This window comes from Schistocerca serialis, chromosome 7 (genome assembly GCF_023864345.2).
Source record: "Schistocerca serialis cubense isolate TAMUIC-IGC-003099 chromosome 7, iqSchSeri2.2, whole genome shotgun sequence".
Classification (NCBI taxonomy): Eukaryota; Metazoa; Arthropoda; class Insecta; order Orthoptera; family Acrididae; genus Schistocerca; species Schistocerca serialis.
The window spans coordinates 108,930,551-108,947,861 of record NC_064644.1 but is presented as its reverse complement, the minus strand read 5'-3'; the positions used below and the strand labels follow the sequence as shown (position 1 = coordinate 108,947,861).

The 17,311-nt window shown below is 44.3% G+C and overlaps 1 protein-coding gene across 1 annotated transcript in view; it reads left to right on the top strand.

Annotated features, from left to right (window-relative positions):
- Positions 1-17,311, top strand: part of LOC126412104 (beta-1,4-mannosyltransferase egh) — a 254,517-nt gene that overhangs the window by 28,734 nt on the left and 208,472 nt on the right. The window lies entirely within an intron of this gene.

Genomic DNA, 17,311 nt, shown 5'->3' with positions numbered 1-17,311 from the left:
GTGTTATCCAAGTAAAGCTGCTATCAAGCTGAAATATTGTTTTTGAACATCACGGTGCTTTCCCGGGCATGGTGTTACTGGACTTCACATACAAAGATAGCTTGGACATCAAAGGCCGCGCTGAGCAGACAATACAGTAGAATAGAATACAGCGCCGTATTCGGCGGCCTTTACGTTAGCCTAGTCTGGCATCAACATTTGCTATTTGAAAGCCTCAAAGTTTTGAGGAAATTAGTGTATGAAAAATTGTGTCTGGTAAGATTTATTATTGTAAAATATCGGGAATTTTAGAGGGTTAAAGGTGTTTCCTTGCCTGTTAAATGCAAAGATTAGGAAGGGAATAAGAGAAAAATCTCTCCAGAAGTTTCACGCAACCATTCGCTGTTTGCATCTCCAGGGGAAAAATGAGAAATACAAATCTGGGTGCATTGATAAAGTGTGCACGAAGGAAGACTTCTTTTGCGAGCAGAAACAGAGATTTTGGTAGTGTCCTCGATGGGCATGTAATTTTAAATTCGTAACATTGTTTGCTTCTTGAAATCTGTTGTGTAGCAGAAAATTAAAGCTTAGCAAAATATTTTAACACATTAAGCTCCGTTGAGTCTGATGACCTCTTGTCAATATCCTTCTGGGCCGCGCTGAGTGGCCGCGCGGTTAGAGGCGTCATGTCGCGGATTGCGCGGCTCCTCCCTCGGGCATGAATGGGTGTGTCTGTTGTTCTTAGCATAAGTTAGTTTAAGTAGTGTGTAAGTCTAGGGACCGATGACCTCAGCAGTTAGGTCCCTTAGCTATTCATACACATTTGGACTTTTTTTTTGTTTTGTTTTCTGGATTTCCGCCAACCATCAGTAGGTAATAAAGTTAAGGCATCAGTTACACGCGTGTCCATTTTCAGAAACGAAATCTGTGCAAGTCGCCTGTCAGATGCAGCAGACGAATGCCGTTAATGGTAGGTGCTGCTCTGGATCACGATGATTGGTTGGTTGATTTGATGGGGGGGGACCAAACAGCGAGGTCATCGGTCCCATCGGATTTGGGAAGGATGGGGAAGGAACTCGGCCGGCCGTGCCCTATCAAAGGAACCATCACGTCATTTGCCTGAAGCGATTTATGGAAGTCACGGAAAACCTAAATCAGGACGGCCGAACGCGGGTTTGAACCGTCGTCCTCCCGAATGCGAGGCCAGTGTGCTAAACACTGTGCCACCACACTCGGTGGACCACGTTGACGAGCACGTTCCAAGTGATGGTTCGTGAGCGCTGGAGTCTGCGACCGCTTCCGAGTTCGCGTTGGCTTGTCATGGGAGGTTGATTTTTCTGCTTAGACAAGCAGAGCATCCGGCCGTGAATTTGAAATGAAAATAATTGCAAACTCACGGTTTTGCTGTTGCCCCTGCCACGATGGGCAAACTCGAAGAAAAATATGTTTGTTGTTTAAAGAGTGTGTCGAATGTTCCGAGAGTTGGTAGTAGCCATTGAAACAAGTAAAACAAATCCAGTAGACATGGGGCCGGAAACCTATACTTCCTGAGATCTGAACTTGTTCACAGCAGGAGCTCAAAATGACGTTCATTCCTGGCAGGGCGTTTCCTTGGTCTTTGGCGGAAGGAAAATGCACACTTTAATGTTTTGTTGTTGTTGCATGTACTGAAATGAAATGTAATGAAGACGCGATCCTGTAGTGTCTGCACATGGTTGACTGGCGGGACGAAGCCCAGTTTCTTCCAGTGTCCCCATTACCATAAGTCTAGGCAGTTGAGGTTTGGCGAACGAGGAAGCCGAGGTGTGGGCCTCCCCGGCAAATCCGTTGGTCCTGAAGTGTCGTGACATACGTGCACAAACATGGCTATGAAAATGAGCCAGTGTGCATGAGCCACGCTTTCTAGTCTTTCCTGAAATGGCACATCAACCAGGATGATGGTATGCAATCAGTATATCTTAGTGAGAAATCCTGATAATAAGTCCCATTTAATCTCTGTGGTAGCACATACGGTCTTACTATAAAAATCTTAAATGTGAACAGTCAACCACACTTTCTCAAGGATCGTTGACTGAACGGCAGTCTGCGAAAGTGGTTTTGTAACCTTAGGGTCTGATCACACTGAAGGTAATGTGGATATAACTGTTGTTCACAACGTACCGCAAAGTCAAGAGGACGATTCACGCCTTCGCCTCCACTTGGTACCACCATATTTCGGATTACTAAATATAGCATATCTCAGATGTGCGGACTGAATGAAAATGTTAGAGGTGTACGCTACAACGCTAATGGTTTTCAGTGAAGAGTACTTCCTCATTTGCTAAAACGTGCAGGAAATCATATCTAGGCTTCAGTCGTTAAAATGTAGTGGAAGAGAGAGAGAGAGAGAAAAGGAAATGGACTGATAAATTATACTTACAAACACCAGAATAACAGTAAACAGGAAAGTGAGATTGTTTGTATGAGGTGGTGAGTCACCACGATACATACGTAGATTTGTTACTATACAGCTTAAAACAGTGGCAGTAAAAACACAATTCCAACGGTCTTCAGTCTAATGTGTACGTAGGGTTCTATAATACAGAAAGAGGTCAAAACAATCTGTTACTCCAATTGACGGGGTGCACCTGTAACGACCGAGCTCAACTGCGGCTGAACATCTATCAGTATCTCCCGTGAACAATTGTTAAGGTCTCGGAAGGTATGTGTTTTCGGACCTACGTCTGTTGGACTTTTTATTTTGGTCTCGACGAGGAGATACAAACAACTTTCTGGGGAGGGCAACAGCAGCTCAGAGACATAGTGACTAACAACAACAACAACAACACTCAATAACCGTTGAAAGCATCGTAAAAATTGTAACAATTAAAAAGTCAAGAATGATGAGGTGTATCCACAAGCCGCATAGCTACGTGAGAGTGTTTTATTCGCAATTACCAGGTCAGTATGGACGCATTTTCAGGTTTTCACTGATAAGCCAAAACATTACGATCGCTGCCCACCGCGACATTGGATGCCGCCTGGTGGCGTTGCTGGCACGTGTCGAGGTAACGAAAGTACGTATGCGGAGCAGACACGGACGGAGGATCACCCTAGCGTAGATATGGGCTGCAACTGGGGAAATCCATTGAGATAAGCGACTTTGATGAAGGGAAGTTTACTATTACGCAGAGTCCGTCAACGCGTATCTCGAAAACGGAGAAGCCGGTCGAATGTTCACTTTCTACTGTCGTGAGCATTTACGGAATGAGGTAGGACAGTGATACTACCAGTAAGTGCCAAATGGTTGGACGTCCAAGACTCTTCACAGAACGTGGGGATCGGATGCTTGTGTGCTTTGTAAAGTAGGATAGATGGTGGTCTGTCGCATCTGTAGCGAAAGAGCACGATGCTGCTGCACGCACAAGTGTTCCGGACCACATCATTCTCCGTACACTGTTGAACATTTAGCTATGGAGCTCAGCAGCAGACCACCCCTACGTGTTCACATGTTGACCCAATGACATGGTTAACTGCGATTGCAGTGGGCACGGAACCATCGGGGTTCGATCATCAGCCAAAGGAAACGTATCGGCTCATCCGGTGAATCACATTTTTGCAACACTAGGTCGATAGTTGCCTCCACAAACGGCGTCATAAGGGTGAACGGCGCCTCGAAAGTGTGTAGCGCGCTACGGGCGCACGTTGGTGGGAGCAGTATTACGCTATGGGAGACATTTTCCTGCGCTTGCAGGGGGCCTTTGGTAGTAATCGAAGACACGCTGACAGCGGCGAACCACCTGCATCCCTTCATGCTTGATGTCTTCCCTGACGGCGATGCCATCTTTACGCAGTGTAATTGTCCGTGCTTCGGAGTAGAACAGTGTGGTTTGAGAGCATTATATTGACCCATGTTGATGTCTCGGCGACCAAAAATCCTATGGAACCCATGTGGGTCGCTGTCGGGTGCCATCACTCTTACGCAAATCAGCGGCCCGTTATTTACGCGAATAACATGACCTGTGCGTAGACATCTAATGCCACATACCTCCACAAGCTTACAAACTGTGGGATCCGTGACACGCAGAATCACTTATGTATTTCGTTCCAAAGACGGACATACAAGCTATTAAGTAGGTGGCCATAATGTTTTGGTTCATCAGTGTACGTATATATGTTTTGGGTGTACTCAATTTTATTATGATAACCCACCAATGTGGTTTGACACTTAAGGTGGTCAACCTCCCGAAAGCTGGGATCCCGTAATTGGTTCAAAATGGCTCTGAGCACTATGGGACTCAACTGCTGAGGTCATCAGTCCCCTAGAACTTAGAACTACTTATACCTAACTAACCTAAGGATATCACACACATCCATGCCCTAGGCAGGATTCGAACCTGCGCCGTAGCGGTCGCGCGGTTCCAGACTGTAGCGCCTAGAACCGCTCGGCTACTCCGGCCGGCATCCCGTAATTCTCCATCCACAGTATGGAAGTATAACTATTATAAACCTGAAGATGCATATATACTGATGTGAAACCGGTAATTGCTAATAAAGCACGATCATACAGCTATGCAGCTTTTGGAAACAACTCATCATTCTTGACTTTCTAATTATTATAGTAGCCGCGCGGGATTAGCCGAGCGGTCTTGGGCGCTGCAGTCATGGATTGTGGGGCTGTTCCCGGCGGAGGTTCGAGTCCTCCCTCGGGCATGGGCGTGCGTGCGTGTGCGTGTGTGTGTGCGTGTGTGTGTGTGTGTGTGTGTGTGTGTGTGTGTGTGTGTGTGTGTGTGTGTGTGTGTGTGTGTGCGTGTGTGTGTTTGTTGTTAGGATAATTTAGATTAAAAAGTGTGTAAGCTTAGGGACTGATGACCTTAGCAGTTAAGTCCCCATAAGATTTCACACACATTTGAATTTTGAATTATTGTAGGTTTTCTGATAATTTGAATGGTTATTGAATGATGTTGTTGTTATTATTCGACGAGCAGAACTAACTCTAATTATATTGTATGAGGCAGTTTCCTTGTTTTAACAAGTCGTATATGTATATTCGAAGCACAGCATTTAAGTGTTCAATGTACATTAGTTTCCAAACGCAAAATGGAGTTGTAGTGAAGTACTTTGGGCGGCGATTTCACTCGGCGGTGCCATCCATTCACTACAGGGTCGGCGTGTCTCGCGGGTACGTGAGCTGAAACTGTGGCGGCGGCCTTCAGTTGCGTCAGCGGCGCTGCGGTGGGCTCCTGGTACACCGCCAGCCATGGCGGGGTCGCACCGGTGCCAGTATTCCCGCCTTCACTGCCGCGCAAGTAAAAGTGCACCGTGTCCCTTCCCGCGACTGTCGCTGAAGGCCTACAAAATCGCATATGACAGTGTTTCTACATCAACACTCAACGTAGCAATCCAAAGCTGATGACCTGTAATCTTCACTACATCCGTCAACACCCGTTTTCTCAACTGGTCCGTTTTGTGTAAAATGGCATGTATCTCGGTTTCTGCAGGGGGGGGGGGGGGGGGCTCGTTGTATTCACATTACTTTCAGCTACCACAATTGCTTTACTTTGTTTGAAGTTTATTAGAGCGTTTTGTATGTACTCATGCATACATATCGAGCCATGTCAGGTCCTGGAGACGACGCGATTCTTCACAAACTGCCTTCACTCCTTTCTGTTTTGTGCTTGGTTCCTCCAGGTGGTTTAAATTCCCAGCGCTGCCTTGGTCATCCTGTGGGGCGTCTAGTGTTTGGTTTCCCCTCAAGTACTTTCTTCATCTGTCTATCTTCTGGCATACAGGCTACATGGCCCGCCTACTGAATTCTTTTGCTCTTGGGCTTCTGTAGGATTATTGGTTGTTGCATCAAGAGTCAGATTATCCTCCTCCCTCCTCCATTCTCCTTTACCTAAGATGGCCTTCCCTATCTTCCTCATTTCTCATCTTTCATATATTAATAGATTTTCCTTTTCTTCTTTATTCATGCTCCTGGTTTCTGAACCATACGTGACTGCTGCACATTTCACTGTGCTATATTCCGATCTTAGTATTTGCTGATACTTGATATTGAGCTGAGCGTCTCCTTAAGGGCCGGCCGCTGTGACCGAGCGTTTCTAGGCACTTCAGTCCGGAACCGCGCTGCTGCTACGGTCGCAGGTTCGAATCCTGCCTCGGGCATGCATGTGTGCGATGTCCTTAGGTTAGTTAGGTTTAAGTAGTTCTAAGTTCTAGGCGACTGATGACCTCAGATGTTAAGTCCCATTGTGCTTAGAGCCATTTGAACCGCCCGCATCTCGTGGTCGTGCGGTAGCGTTCTCGCTTCCCACGCCCGGGTTCGATTCCCGGCGGGGTCAGGGATTTTCTCTGCCTCGTGATGGCTGGGTGTTGTGTGCTGTCCTTAGGTTAGTTAGGTTTAAGTAGTTCTAAGTTCTAGGGGACTTATGACCACAGCAGTTGAGTCCCATAGTGCTCAGAGCCATTTGAACCAACCATTTGAACCATTTTGAACCAGTCCCTAAAGTTCATCGGTATTTTTTGGGACAGCCTGTAGATGGGTCATAAATTCCGCGAATTGAGAATCCTGACGATTTTTGCCGTTAACTATACAGGCGATATGCGTGAGAAATAGGGGTTTTTGTAAAGAGGACAGTCAGCTAACGAATGACAAATACTTTTTTCGTGTGATATAATCGTTAGCAATTTTCGGATTTTTTTCTCCTTTGCTTATACTGTGGAACATTGCTTCTTGCCAAATATCATTATTGTAGCTCAACGGGAAGTACCCTGGGGGTTTTGATGAGTGATTTTGTGAGTGCAAATTATGTGAATTTAATGGCCGTACCTTTTCATCACACTTAGAAGCTTCAGTTTCTTACACGACGAAGCGACGGCTGACCTTAATATGTGAGACACAATATTAGCCTATAAGGGTTCCGTTTTTACCGACTGTGGTAGGGAGCCCTAAAAATTTTGTGTTCATGGCTTCGGCATAAAAGTTAGGAAAGATAATGCTAAGCGTTTCATTGATTCATGTTTTTTTAGTTCCAAAAAACACGTGAGTTTTTGCTGTACGTTAGGTACATGTTAATAGCAAAGTTGGACACACTTCTCAGTAGCGAGTTATCCGCGATCCTTATCTGTAGAAAAAGAGACTTATTTTGTATCCTGATTGCTGTTTTTATTATTTCAGACAGACCTGTTACGGCCATTATCACCCATCTTCGGATAATTTCTCATAGTCACGGAGAAATCTCTCTTAACGGAAGTATCAGTTTCACTGTCATGTACTGGTTACTCTGAAACTACGAAAAATGGTGATAAGATCGATGACATTGCCCGAAAATAGTCATTTTGAAATAGTAAAAACAGCGATAGTCAGGCGTAAAATAAGTCTGTTTTCTACGTATTAATAGGTCTGTTGCAAGCAAAGTCTAAAACAAATGTTTAATTAGCTACAAGTAGTTCTTCTGTTTTGGGGAATGCCTACTGCTGTCTCATCTTGTTCAGGGGTACTGATATCAGAGGAATTGGGAATCAGTGCCCTAATCGCTTAAGGCATATGTCGGCGCAGGTGCGAAATTTGCAAGAGGAAATTTGAGCAGATACAGCGTAGAAATATGACTCAAGGACGCGGTGGTAACGGTACGAAGTGAGGGAGTGGCGTAGGAATGAGGTACGTTAAAGCTGTGCGCGTCAGCTTCCCACTCGTGACGGGGAATCCGATTAGGTGTTGAGCGCGGCATTTCGGACGCGGTGGGGCACCGAGCCGTGAAGCTGTGTGATCGGCGAGTCGCGAACGAAGCAGCAGGTACTTACTCAGCCGTGCAGGGGAAACAGGTCACCCGCGGTCAAACTCCAGCAGCAGAAGCCTGCTGCGCGGTGAACGTATTTATGCTGTACAAAAATAAATAAACTTCGCTCCACTAATTTTCGCAGTTTCCCCTGACAGAAGGCCCACTTGAAACTAAGCCGTAGGTGAGAAGCTCCGAAAATGGCCTTTAATTTACTAGTGCTCATTACTAATAATTTGGGAGGAGCGTAAGCGAAATGCAGGTATAAAATACAATCATTGGTCAAATCGACAATTTTTGAGACGCATGGTTGAAATTTGTACAAAAGGTTAACAATAGTTCAGTGGATCTATTGACCATTTGTCATAATTTTAACTGGAAAATTTGAATCTGTCTGGTATATTTACATTTTATAACTGCATGGTTCAGAAAGGTACCATTTTCTCAGAAAATTTTCAACAAACTATGCTTTAAATATTACAGTATAACCTCAATATATACAGAAACAAATATAATGAATCATTTTAATAAATAGATGTTTTATTAATTTTTACATTTAATAATTTTTAACTGAAAAGATATGCATGAAAATTCTGTATTTGTGGTATAAAGGAGTGTACGTTTTACACACTGCACAGAACGTGCCAAAAAGCAGTAGTCTCTGAGAAAAATGTTCCTGAATAATGGAAATGGTAATTCTCAGAAAACGCCCTTTAAAGTTGAACTTAATTTTTCCTTGCCATTCCCTGTATCAAAAGTTTCCACGACTGTACTGAGTGTCCTTTTCTTCAAGACTTATTTTCTGGCTTCTTCTTTTCTGTCTTGCGATATCTGCAAGCTCTTCAAGTGGATTTCTCAGCTGCAATTATAACTTAATCTTTGTGTCAATTCTCTTAAGGAAGTCTCGAGTAAAAGCTTCAGCCCTCAAGCCAATTTTCTTCAAGACCCTTCCTTACTGTCCCTGAGTTGCTTCCATTAAATACAGTAACCGCATCATAAACTGCAATTTTAACTACGTGGGCTTAGCAAAACGTTGTTTTGGGGCTGCGTTTCCGTAGATGGGCATTCAAAGACTCATTACATTCTGCTTTTTGCCACAAACGCATTTCTTGAGAAGCTCGGGGTTGAACAGAAACCTGAATGTTGGCTTGATGACGATCATAATCGGTTCAGGAAGACTTCCCTTGTGAGTGCAACAAATGTCATTCCTCTGGCCGTGCTTATAACGACACAATCTATAGTACGTGGCAGCATGGACACATCGGGCATTTAATTTTTTTGTGGCACATAGGATGCGATTTGGATTATGAAACTTCAGGAAAGTACTGTCACCGAGTTGCTCTATTGAATAAAAAATAAATCGAAAAATGTTATTTTCGCACTTTCATTCATTAATAATACAAATCGTTTCTAAAACGTAAAACGTAGAAGACTACATGCATACTCCAGTAATTTTTTTAATAAGGAGTAAGAACCAAACTGACCTCGTATGTTAAGGAGGCAAAAGCACACATGCAAGACATCAGCGCCAGCAGTCGATCCCGTGCGAAAATCTGAGCCATAATCCTGATAGTACGCAGTTACGGCCTCTTGGAAGTACAGCTTTTAAACTTCTGCGCGCACCTTTTTTGTCAAAGCTAGGGAAGAAGAGGGAGAAGGTGAATACATGTGCTCAACATGTTTTGAAATCTTGTTCGAAAGCACATTCTCCGCGAAAAATACTAATATGAATCACACACACACACACACACACACACACACACACACACACACACACACACTGGACTCGCATTCGGAAGGACGACGGTTCAATCCCGCGTCCGGCCATCCTGATTTAGGTTTTCCGTGATTTCCCTAAATCGCTCCAGGCAAATGCCGGGATGGTTCCTCTGAAAGGGCACGGCCGACTTCCTTCCCCATCCTTCCCTAATCCGATGAGACCGATGACCACGCTGTCTGGTCTCCTTCCCCAAACCAACCAACCAACCAACCAACACACACACACACACACACACACACACACACACACACACACGTACGTTCAATACTCTCCCATTTATATTCTGCAGCTATATATTCGCCTCAAAGTGAAAATGACTAAATCTAAGCAACTGAAGAATTACTGTGAAATACAGTTAAACGTCTTAGATTCGAGTTTAATCATGCTAATAACACGGAAGAATAACATATCTCCTGCAAATGTACTTCACTTTAAAATATAAATAATAACGCACAGCGGCTATGTTAATAACGAAACAGCGTTGCGCTACTTCTTTAATGACATACTAATTCGTTTCATTCATTCACACTGCGTTTGTGAATTCCGACATGAAAATGTTCGAAGCAAATAAATCTCTGGCGCCAGTTACAGGTTAGAAACCGCGCACTTTGATGCAATGAACAGAGCATGCTACCAATGTCGAGTTTCCCAAAGCTCTTAGTCATTCTCCACTATACAGCACTTCGTGCTCGGTCATTAAGCGGTTGCAGTGGGGTGGAGCGAGTGACAAACAAACGGTGCGGGCGAAACTTTTGAAAGATGTACTTTAAGAGGATCTGAACTTTCTCGGGTGTTCAATTTCTGGTGTTGATATCGTGCTCCCGCGTGCCGTGGCTGAATGGGTGGACAGGAAACGAGTGCCGTACACGATATACGGATTTGTACGTAGCCGTTTCGCAAGTACTTCCATGATCTTCAGGTGTCTAACCGTCATTATGCTGAGTGATCCACACCTCTCAAAAGCGCGATAGATACTTTAAATTGACTAGTTATGTGTCGAAATATTGTTGTGTGTGATGGCGAAAATGTAGTAGTAAGAGTAGTACTATAAAGTTCTGTGTATTTTTTATTGTGAAAGAAAGTTTTAATTTAAATATAGTAGCATCAGAATCTTTTTTGACACAAAACAAAATCGTCGCGTCTCCATTCTCCTTACAGCGATACTGAAACAGGCACAAAGTAGCAGTGAAAGATTATGAACCGAATAGGAAGTTGTAACCTCCCAACAGGTAAATTCCGTAACCTCCCAATAAAAATGTGACTCATGTATAACCTTTCAAAAGAAATCTCGTAATGTAACCTTTCAATAATTGACTGACTGTGAATCTAAACTGGTAAATCTGGACGTCAGCAGTGCTGCGTCACGGCCCTGAAAAATCATTCTGAATAAATTGAAAATTCTTACCTCAATGATGTCGCCGGATAACGGGTATATATCTGCTTCTACCAGAAATTTTTCTGGCACAGCCCAGTCCAATGCTGGCCACTAGATTTTGTTATGTATGAAAAAACTCATTTTCTTTACGATAATCGGCATGACTATGGATAGGAGAAGTTAGTAAAATCTTTAAATTAAGATGAATGACTGTCAATAGTTATCTTTCTTATAAAGATTTTTGAAAACATTTACTTGGGACTTCGATATAACAGTAGTACAAAATTCAGTTGAAGAAATTAACATATGCGCCCGGCAATAAAGAACAATATTATTTTACTTTTACCTCATACTACACCGCTCAGGCACCGCTATCGTTCTCCACGACCGGCCTTGGTAATACCATAACCCCACCGCTCTTCTCGAGCTACAAAACACCACTATTGGACTGTATTGTCCGAACTCCAGGACACAAGAGCTCTCTGTGAGCTGTACAACTCAACTGCTCTCTACGAGCGACCCGACCCAACCGCCCGACTGCGAGCTACTACTACTACTACTACTACAACTACCGCTGCCGACATTGCTCTCTGGTCTGCGATTCTATTGTAGCTTACATATCGCAGGCAGCGCATGAGCAATCCATCGAAGTTACATCTGCTCGATTGCGCTAGTAATAAATTCCTTAGTCATGGACCTCTTACAAAGTGACACAGTGAAACTTTCTGGCGAATTGCATCTGTGCGTCGGACTGCGGCACGAACCTGGGATCTTGCCTTTCGTGACCAAAGCATTTATCGAGTAAACCACCTAGGCAAGCCTTCGGCCCTGAGTCATCCCTGGATAGCTGAGTCGCTGTAAGGAAAGGTTTCGCGTTCTATGTCTACGTCTATACTCGGCAAGCTACTTTGCGGCGGAGGGTAATTCGAATACCACTGCCACCTTTCCTGTTCCAGTCGCCAATGGTTCCCGGGAAGAACGATTGCTGGTAAGTTTCCGTGTGGACTCAAACCTCTGTTTTACCCTCACTTTCTTATCGCGAGCTATAGGCAGGAGAAAGTAAGACATTCGTTACTCTCCTGAGAACGTACTTTCGGAACGTTAACCGTGATAAAGAACGCTTCTCTTGCAGCGTCTGCCGCTGGATTTGCTTCATCGTTTCCTTCATGCTTTCGTGCTTTCTAAATGAACCTGTAACGAAACGTGCTTCTATTATTTGAATCTTCTCTATTTGTTCTATTCGTCGTATCTGGTATGGATCCCGTACTTCCATGCAAACATCTTTAAACTGCCAGGAAGTTTCACCGGTTGTTTATTTCTCGTCAGTAGTCCGGCTATAGCAGTTGGACATCGAATTTGAACCCAAAGGACTGACACTAAAACGTGATGCTCTCCCTTTATCGACACGCCCCCATTCGTGTAAGATGTAGATCCGCGAATTGAGCACGTGACCGCCGCCCGGTGTGACCGAGCCGTTCTAGGCGCTTCAGTCTGGAACCGCGCGATCGCTACGGTCGCAGGTTCGAATCCTGCCTCGGGCATGGATGTGTGTGATGTCCCTAGGTTAGTTAGGTTTAAGTAGTTCTAAGTTCTAGGGGACTGATGACCTCAGATGTTAAGTCCCATAGTGCTCAGAGCCATTTGAACCATTTGAGCACGTGACAAACTAGTCCAACCTCTGTCGTCGGCACCAAGAGCTTAAGCAGCGATTTGTAATACGTAATACGGAGCAAGGGTTCCTTGAAATTACTGCAACCAGTCGCTTTTTGTATTGTTCTTCATTTATTTAATTCCATTACCGGCTTCGAACCGCCTAGCGATTCATCATCAGGGGGTACATATTTATTGATTGTCTGCAGCAGTATGGGAATCGTGTAGCTGTGGCAAGATGTCTAAACGAAACATGTAAGTACTGAGTGGTGAAAAATGAAGTGATCGATGGCATCGTTGGCCGGGATGCCCCATTCGGGTTCGGCCGCCAAGTGCAAATCTTACTTCAGTCGGCGCCATATTGGACGACTTTCAGCCGATGATGAGGATGAAGAAGAGGATGAAATGATGAGGCAACACAACACCCAGTCACCGAGGGGAGGAAATCTCCAACCCGGCCCGGAATCGAACCCGGGCCCCGTGCATGGGAGCAAGCACGTTATCCCCAACTAAGCAGGCGGACACAGAGTGTGGTGAGAATTATTCACGTTATGAGATAGATTTTCTTACTTTACTTACAGTGATTAGTATCTGTTGGTTGGTGTACACAGTATTCTGGAAAACATAATGTATATTTTCCAGTGACGTTAACTGTACTGCACTTTACACGCTTAGCCATAAGAAATACGTTCCACATGCTTTACAAAACGTAAATAAACCGAAGAGTATGGCTAAAGTTATGTCAAAGTATTTGTGTTAGGGCAGAGTGTCTCTTTCTTCAGCTATTGTAATACACACTGGTGTCAGTAAGTATATATATCTATTTCTCAATTGTAAATTAACAAGCAGTAATATGGAAAAACTGACATGTGCTATTTATAAAATCTAGGGCGCGTGTCGAGGCGTGTAAGCTTAGGTCCCATAAGACCTTACGACAAATTTCCAAATTTGTAAACGAGAGGTGCAGCAGATTAACGGGAAAGCACTTGTAAAAGTGTGTGAGAATTCGGCGATGAGTAATTTGTCCTCTAGATTCCCGACCGAGGGCGAGGAAGGGCAAGTGCAAGCACCCCCCACCCCCCTTAATCGAAGCCTACGGCCGTTATCTAATTTTATTGTTGAGGCTGGAGTAGCAGCGATGGTGTAACTGGACTCTACGCAGAACACATACGTCCCGGAAGCTGTTAGCGTGTCTGTGAGTCAGTTGAAGGTCCGGGAAGTAACACACACATCTCTCGTCACATTTATCTCGGCTGCGGAAGTTGCTTTCAGCTTAAACGCGTCACTGTTGAAGATTGACGGAGGGCTGCCAACCGCTTGCCCACCCACATCCATTCACTCCGTCTTCTCCACCTCAGCATCGTTCTTTTCGCGGCTGGCTGAGTTGTGGTGTACGGCCAGTGTCTTATGGAGAGTGTTTGGGGGGGGGGGGGGGGGCGGCGTCAGTTCACAAATCCCGAAAATATTATACACTTTATTTAATGCCTGTTGTATTACATCGGGCGCTATAGAAAAACGTACGAGGTTTAATAGCTATGTAATACTTACTGAGACTGACATTCATTGATAAATCTATACTTCTATACTTTATATCAAGACAGATCGTTGTTTATCGTTGCTAGCAAAAATCACGAAAAGTTCTTGACCGATTTACTTCAAAGTTTTACACGATACACTAATAACTATTAGGACGGACATACATTGTATAGTTTTCCACGTGTGTAAAACACTGAAGCGCCAAAGAAACTGGTGTAGGCATGCGTATTCAAATACAGAAATATTTAAACAAGGAAAATACGACACTGCAATCGGCAACAGCTATGTAAGACAAGCGTCTGCTGCAGTTGTTAGATCGGTTACTGCTGCTACAGTGGCAGGTTGTCAAGATTTAAGTGGTTTGAACGTATGTTATAACAGGCGCACGAGCGGTGGGACCCGGCATCTCCGAGGTAGCGATGAAGTGGGGATTTTCCAATACGATTGTTTCACGAGTGTACCGTGAATGTCAGGAATCGCTGCAGCGGGGAAAAAGGCCCTGGAAGAGCGGGACCAACGACGACTGAAGAGAATCGTTCAGTGTAACAGGAGTGCAATCCTTCCTCAAATTGCTGCAGATTTCAATCTGGGCCATCAACAAGTATCAGCGTGCGAACCATTCAACGAAACATCATCGATATGGGTTTTTGGAGCCGAGCCGAAGGCACTCTCGTGTACCCTAATCTGACTACACGAAGCAAAGCCTTATGCCTTGCCTGGACCTATCAACACAGACATTGAACTGTTGATGACTGGAAACATGTTGCCTGGTCGGACGAGTGTCGTTTCAAATTGTATCTAGCTGATGGAAGTATACTGGTATAGAGACAACCTGATGATCAACAGGGGGCTGTTCAAACTGGTGGAGGCTCTGTAATGGTCTGATGCGTGTGCAGTTGGAGTGATACGGGCCCCCTGACACGTCTAGGTAAAACTCTGGCAGGTGACACATACGTAAGCATCCTGTCTGAGCACCTGGATCCATCCATTGTGCATTCCGGCGGACTTGTGCAATTCCAGCAGGACAATGCGACTTCCCATACGTCCAGAATTCCTACAGAGTGACACCGGGAACACTCTTCTGAGTTTAAACACTTGTGCTGGCCACCAGACTCCCCAGACATGAAAAGTATTGAATATATCAGGGATGCCTTGCAACGTGCTGTTCAGAAGAGATTTATGGACAGCCCTGCAGGCTCGGTGGTGTCAGTTCCCTCCAGCACTACTTCAGACACTAGTCGAGTCCATGCCACGTCGTGTTGCGGGACTTCTGCGTGCTTGCTGAGTCCCTACATGATATTAGGCACGTGTACCAGTTTCTTTGGCTCTTCAGTGTATATACATATATAGGGGAAGTGTTGTTAGCAAAAAAACTCGAAAAGCTCTTGACCGATTTAGAGCAAATTTTTACACGATAGTGTAAGAAACATTCAGTCTACAAAGGATATATATCTTTTAAACGATAACGTACAGGTTTTCTGCCGAAACCGACCGCAAGAAAGAAAATATTGCGATATGCTGTGACAATATGCGGTTTTGTTTTCTTTCTAGCAGTAAGTTGTAAGTGAGAGTTTTGCCATCCGTATTCTTCCTCCTTATATACAATTATAATAAAAAAATCTAGAAAACTACTTGACCGATTTACTTCAGATTTTTACACGCTGCTAGAATAAAAATTAGAACGGAAATAGGCCACGTATTTTAAATATAAATGTGGCATAATGTGTTGTTTTTTGTTTCCTTCTTCGTCGTAAGTTTTTACAGAAAGCAAGAACGCTGTTTTTATGGGTTGTAAGCTTATGATTCTGAATCGTCACAAACTTTGTCCTACCCACTCGCTGATTAAAACCATGCAAACTACGGTAATGGAAGCTACTGTCTTCAGACCCAACAGATGGAGAGGTTTCTCTCATACCTCTTATAGCAATGGTGCGAACCGGTTTACCCGTTCATTTTCATAGACTTCAGTTGAAATTCAAAGTTTCTTTTGTAATAACAATAAGACTCAGAGCAGAAGGACAGAGTGGGGAGAAGCAGGTGGACAGGAGATGGGGGAGGGAGGGGCGAGTTTACGATGTATATGCAATTCGCGTACGTATTTAACAATTGTGAAGCATCGCCAGTAATACATACAAAGAAAGAAAAAAATCTACCTACTCAATTTGGTCGGAGAATTTTTTTCCGTGTCTTTTTCGCTCCTATCTAGAGACTTGGACGGCGCACTTTGCTCAGTGAGTCCATTACTTTGCGGTACGGACTCGTGGAAGCTGCGTCGCACCGCACGTTAGGTTGTACAGTGAGCAGTTGGCGTCTCTGATGTCCCCGCTATTCCCCCTGCTGTCATCTGCAGTGCCGACTCTCTTCGTGATTTTATTTTTTTTTTATTTTTAACTCTTCGCTAGGAGGCACGCAAAACTTCAAAGAGCCTGCGGTCTTTATCCCCGCAAGTGCCACGGCCGTACCTCTGCGTATTCGTCAAAAGCGTGAGAGTGCTCTGTGTTTCCACACTGGTCCTCCGCTTAAAGTAACGCGAGAATGTATAGCTGAAAAGCCTTTAACGACACTCTGTCCTTTGCTTTTGCAGCGTTCCCTGCCCTTTTCAGCCTCGCTCTGCAAAAGGCAAAAAGAGTTCAGCATGTTGACGATATTTCTAAACATTCACACCGTGAACTATTTCAAGGGGCGTTTGCAGTGGAAAGACACCGCGCTTGAACGTTGCCCTAGTAGAGGATAGCACATTCGACGGCTTGAGCATGTACACGAGAGATAAGTGTAAGCAAGAAATAAGAGCAAATGTCGCATAGACTTTCGGGACGATCCCAGAAAGAAGTAGGGCTTAATCATCAGGTCATTTGACACGCAATAATATCCAAAACCTGTAATTTGAATGAATGTGAAACAGAATATAGAAATTAAAAAAAGAAAAATTTGGAAATTAAAAAAACAATAAAAAGGGAAAAATCTTTTGGCAGTAATAGTTAGGGCGGGGGGCGAAAAGGTTTTAAAGTTCCATTGACAGCTTATCTCATTCGTGAGAAATAGCTCTACAGAACGTTGAAAGTAACTTCGGTGGCAGCTGACAGGATGGCATTTCCACATTGCCCCTCTCAAATACAAAAATTGCATCTCGTAGATGTTGTAAACGTCTCATAATCGGTCACATCGCAGATGGATAGCTGCACTAGCGAGAACTACATCCACCAGTGCAGGTATGATCGTCAGTGAAGAGGA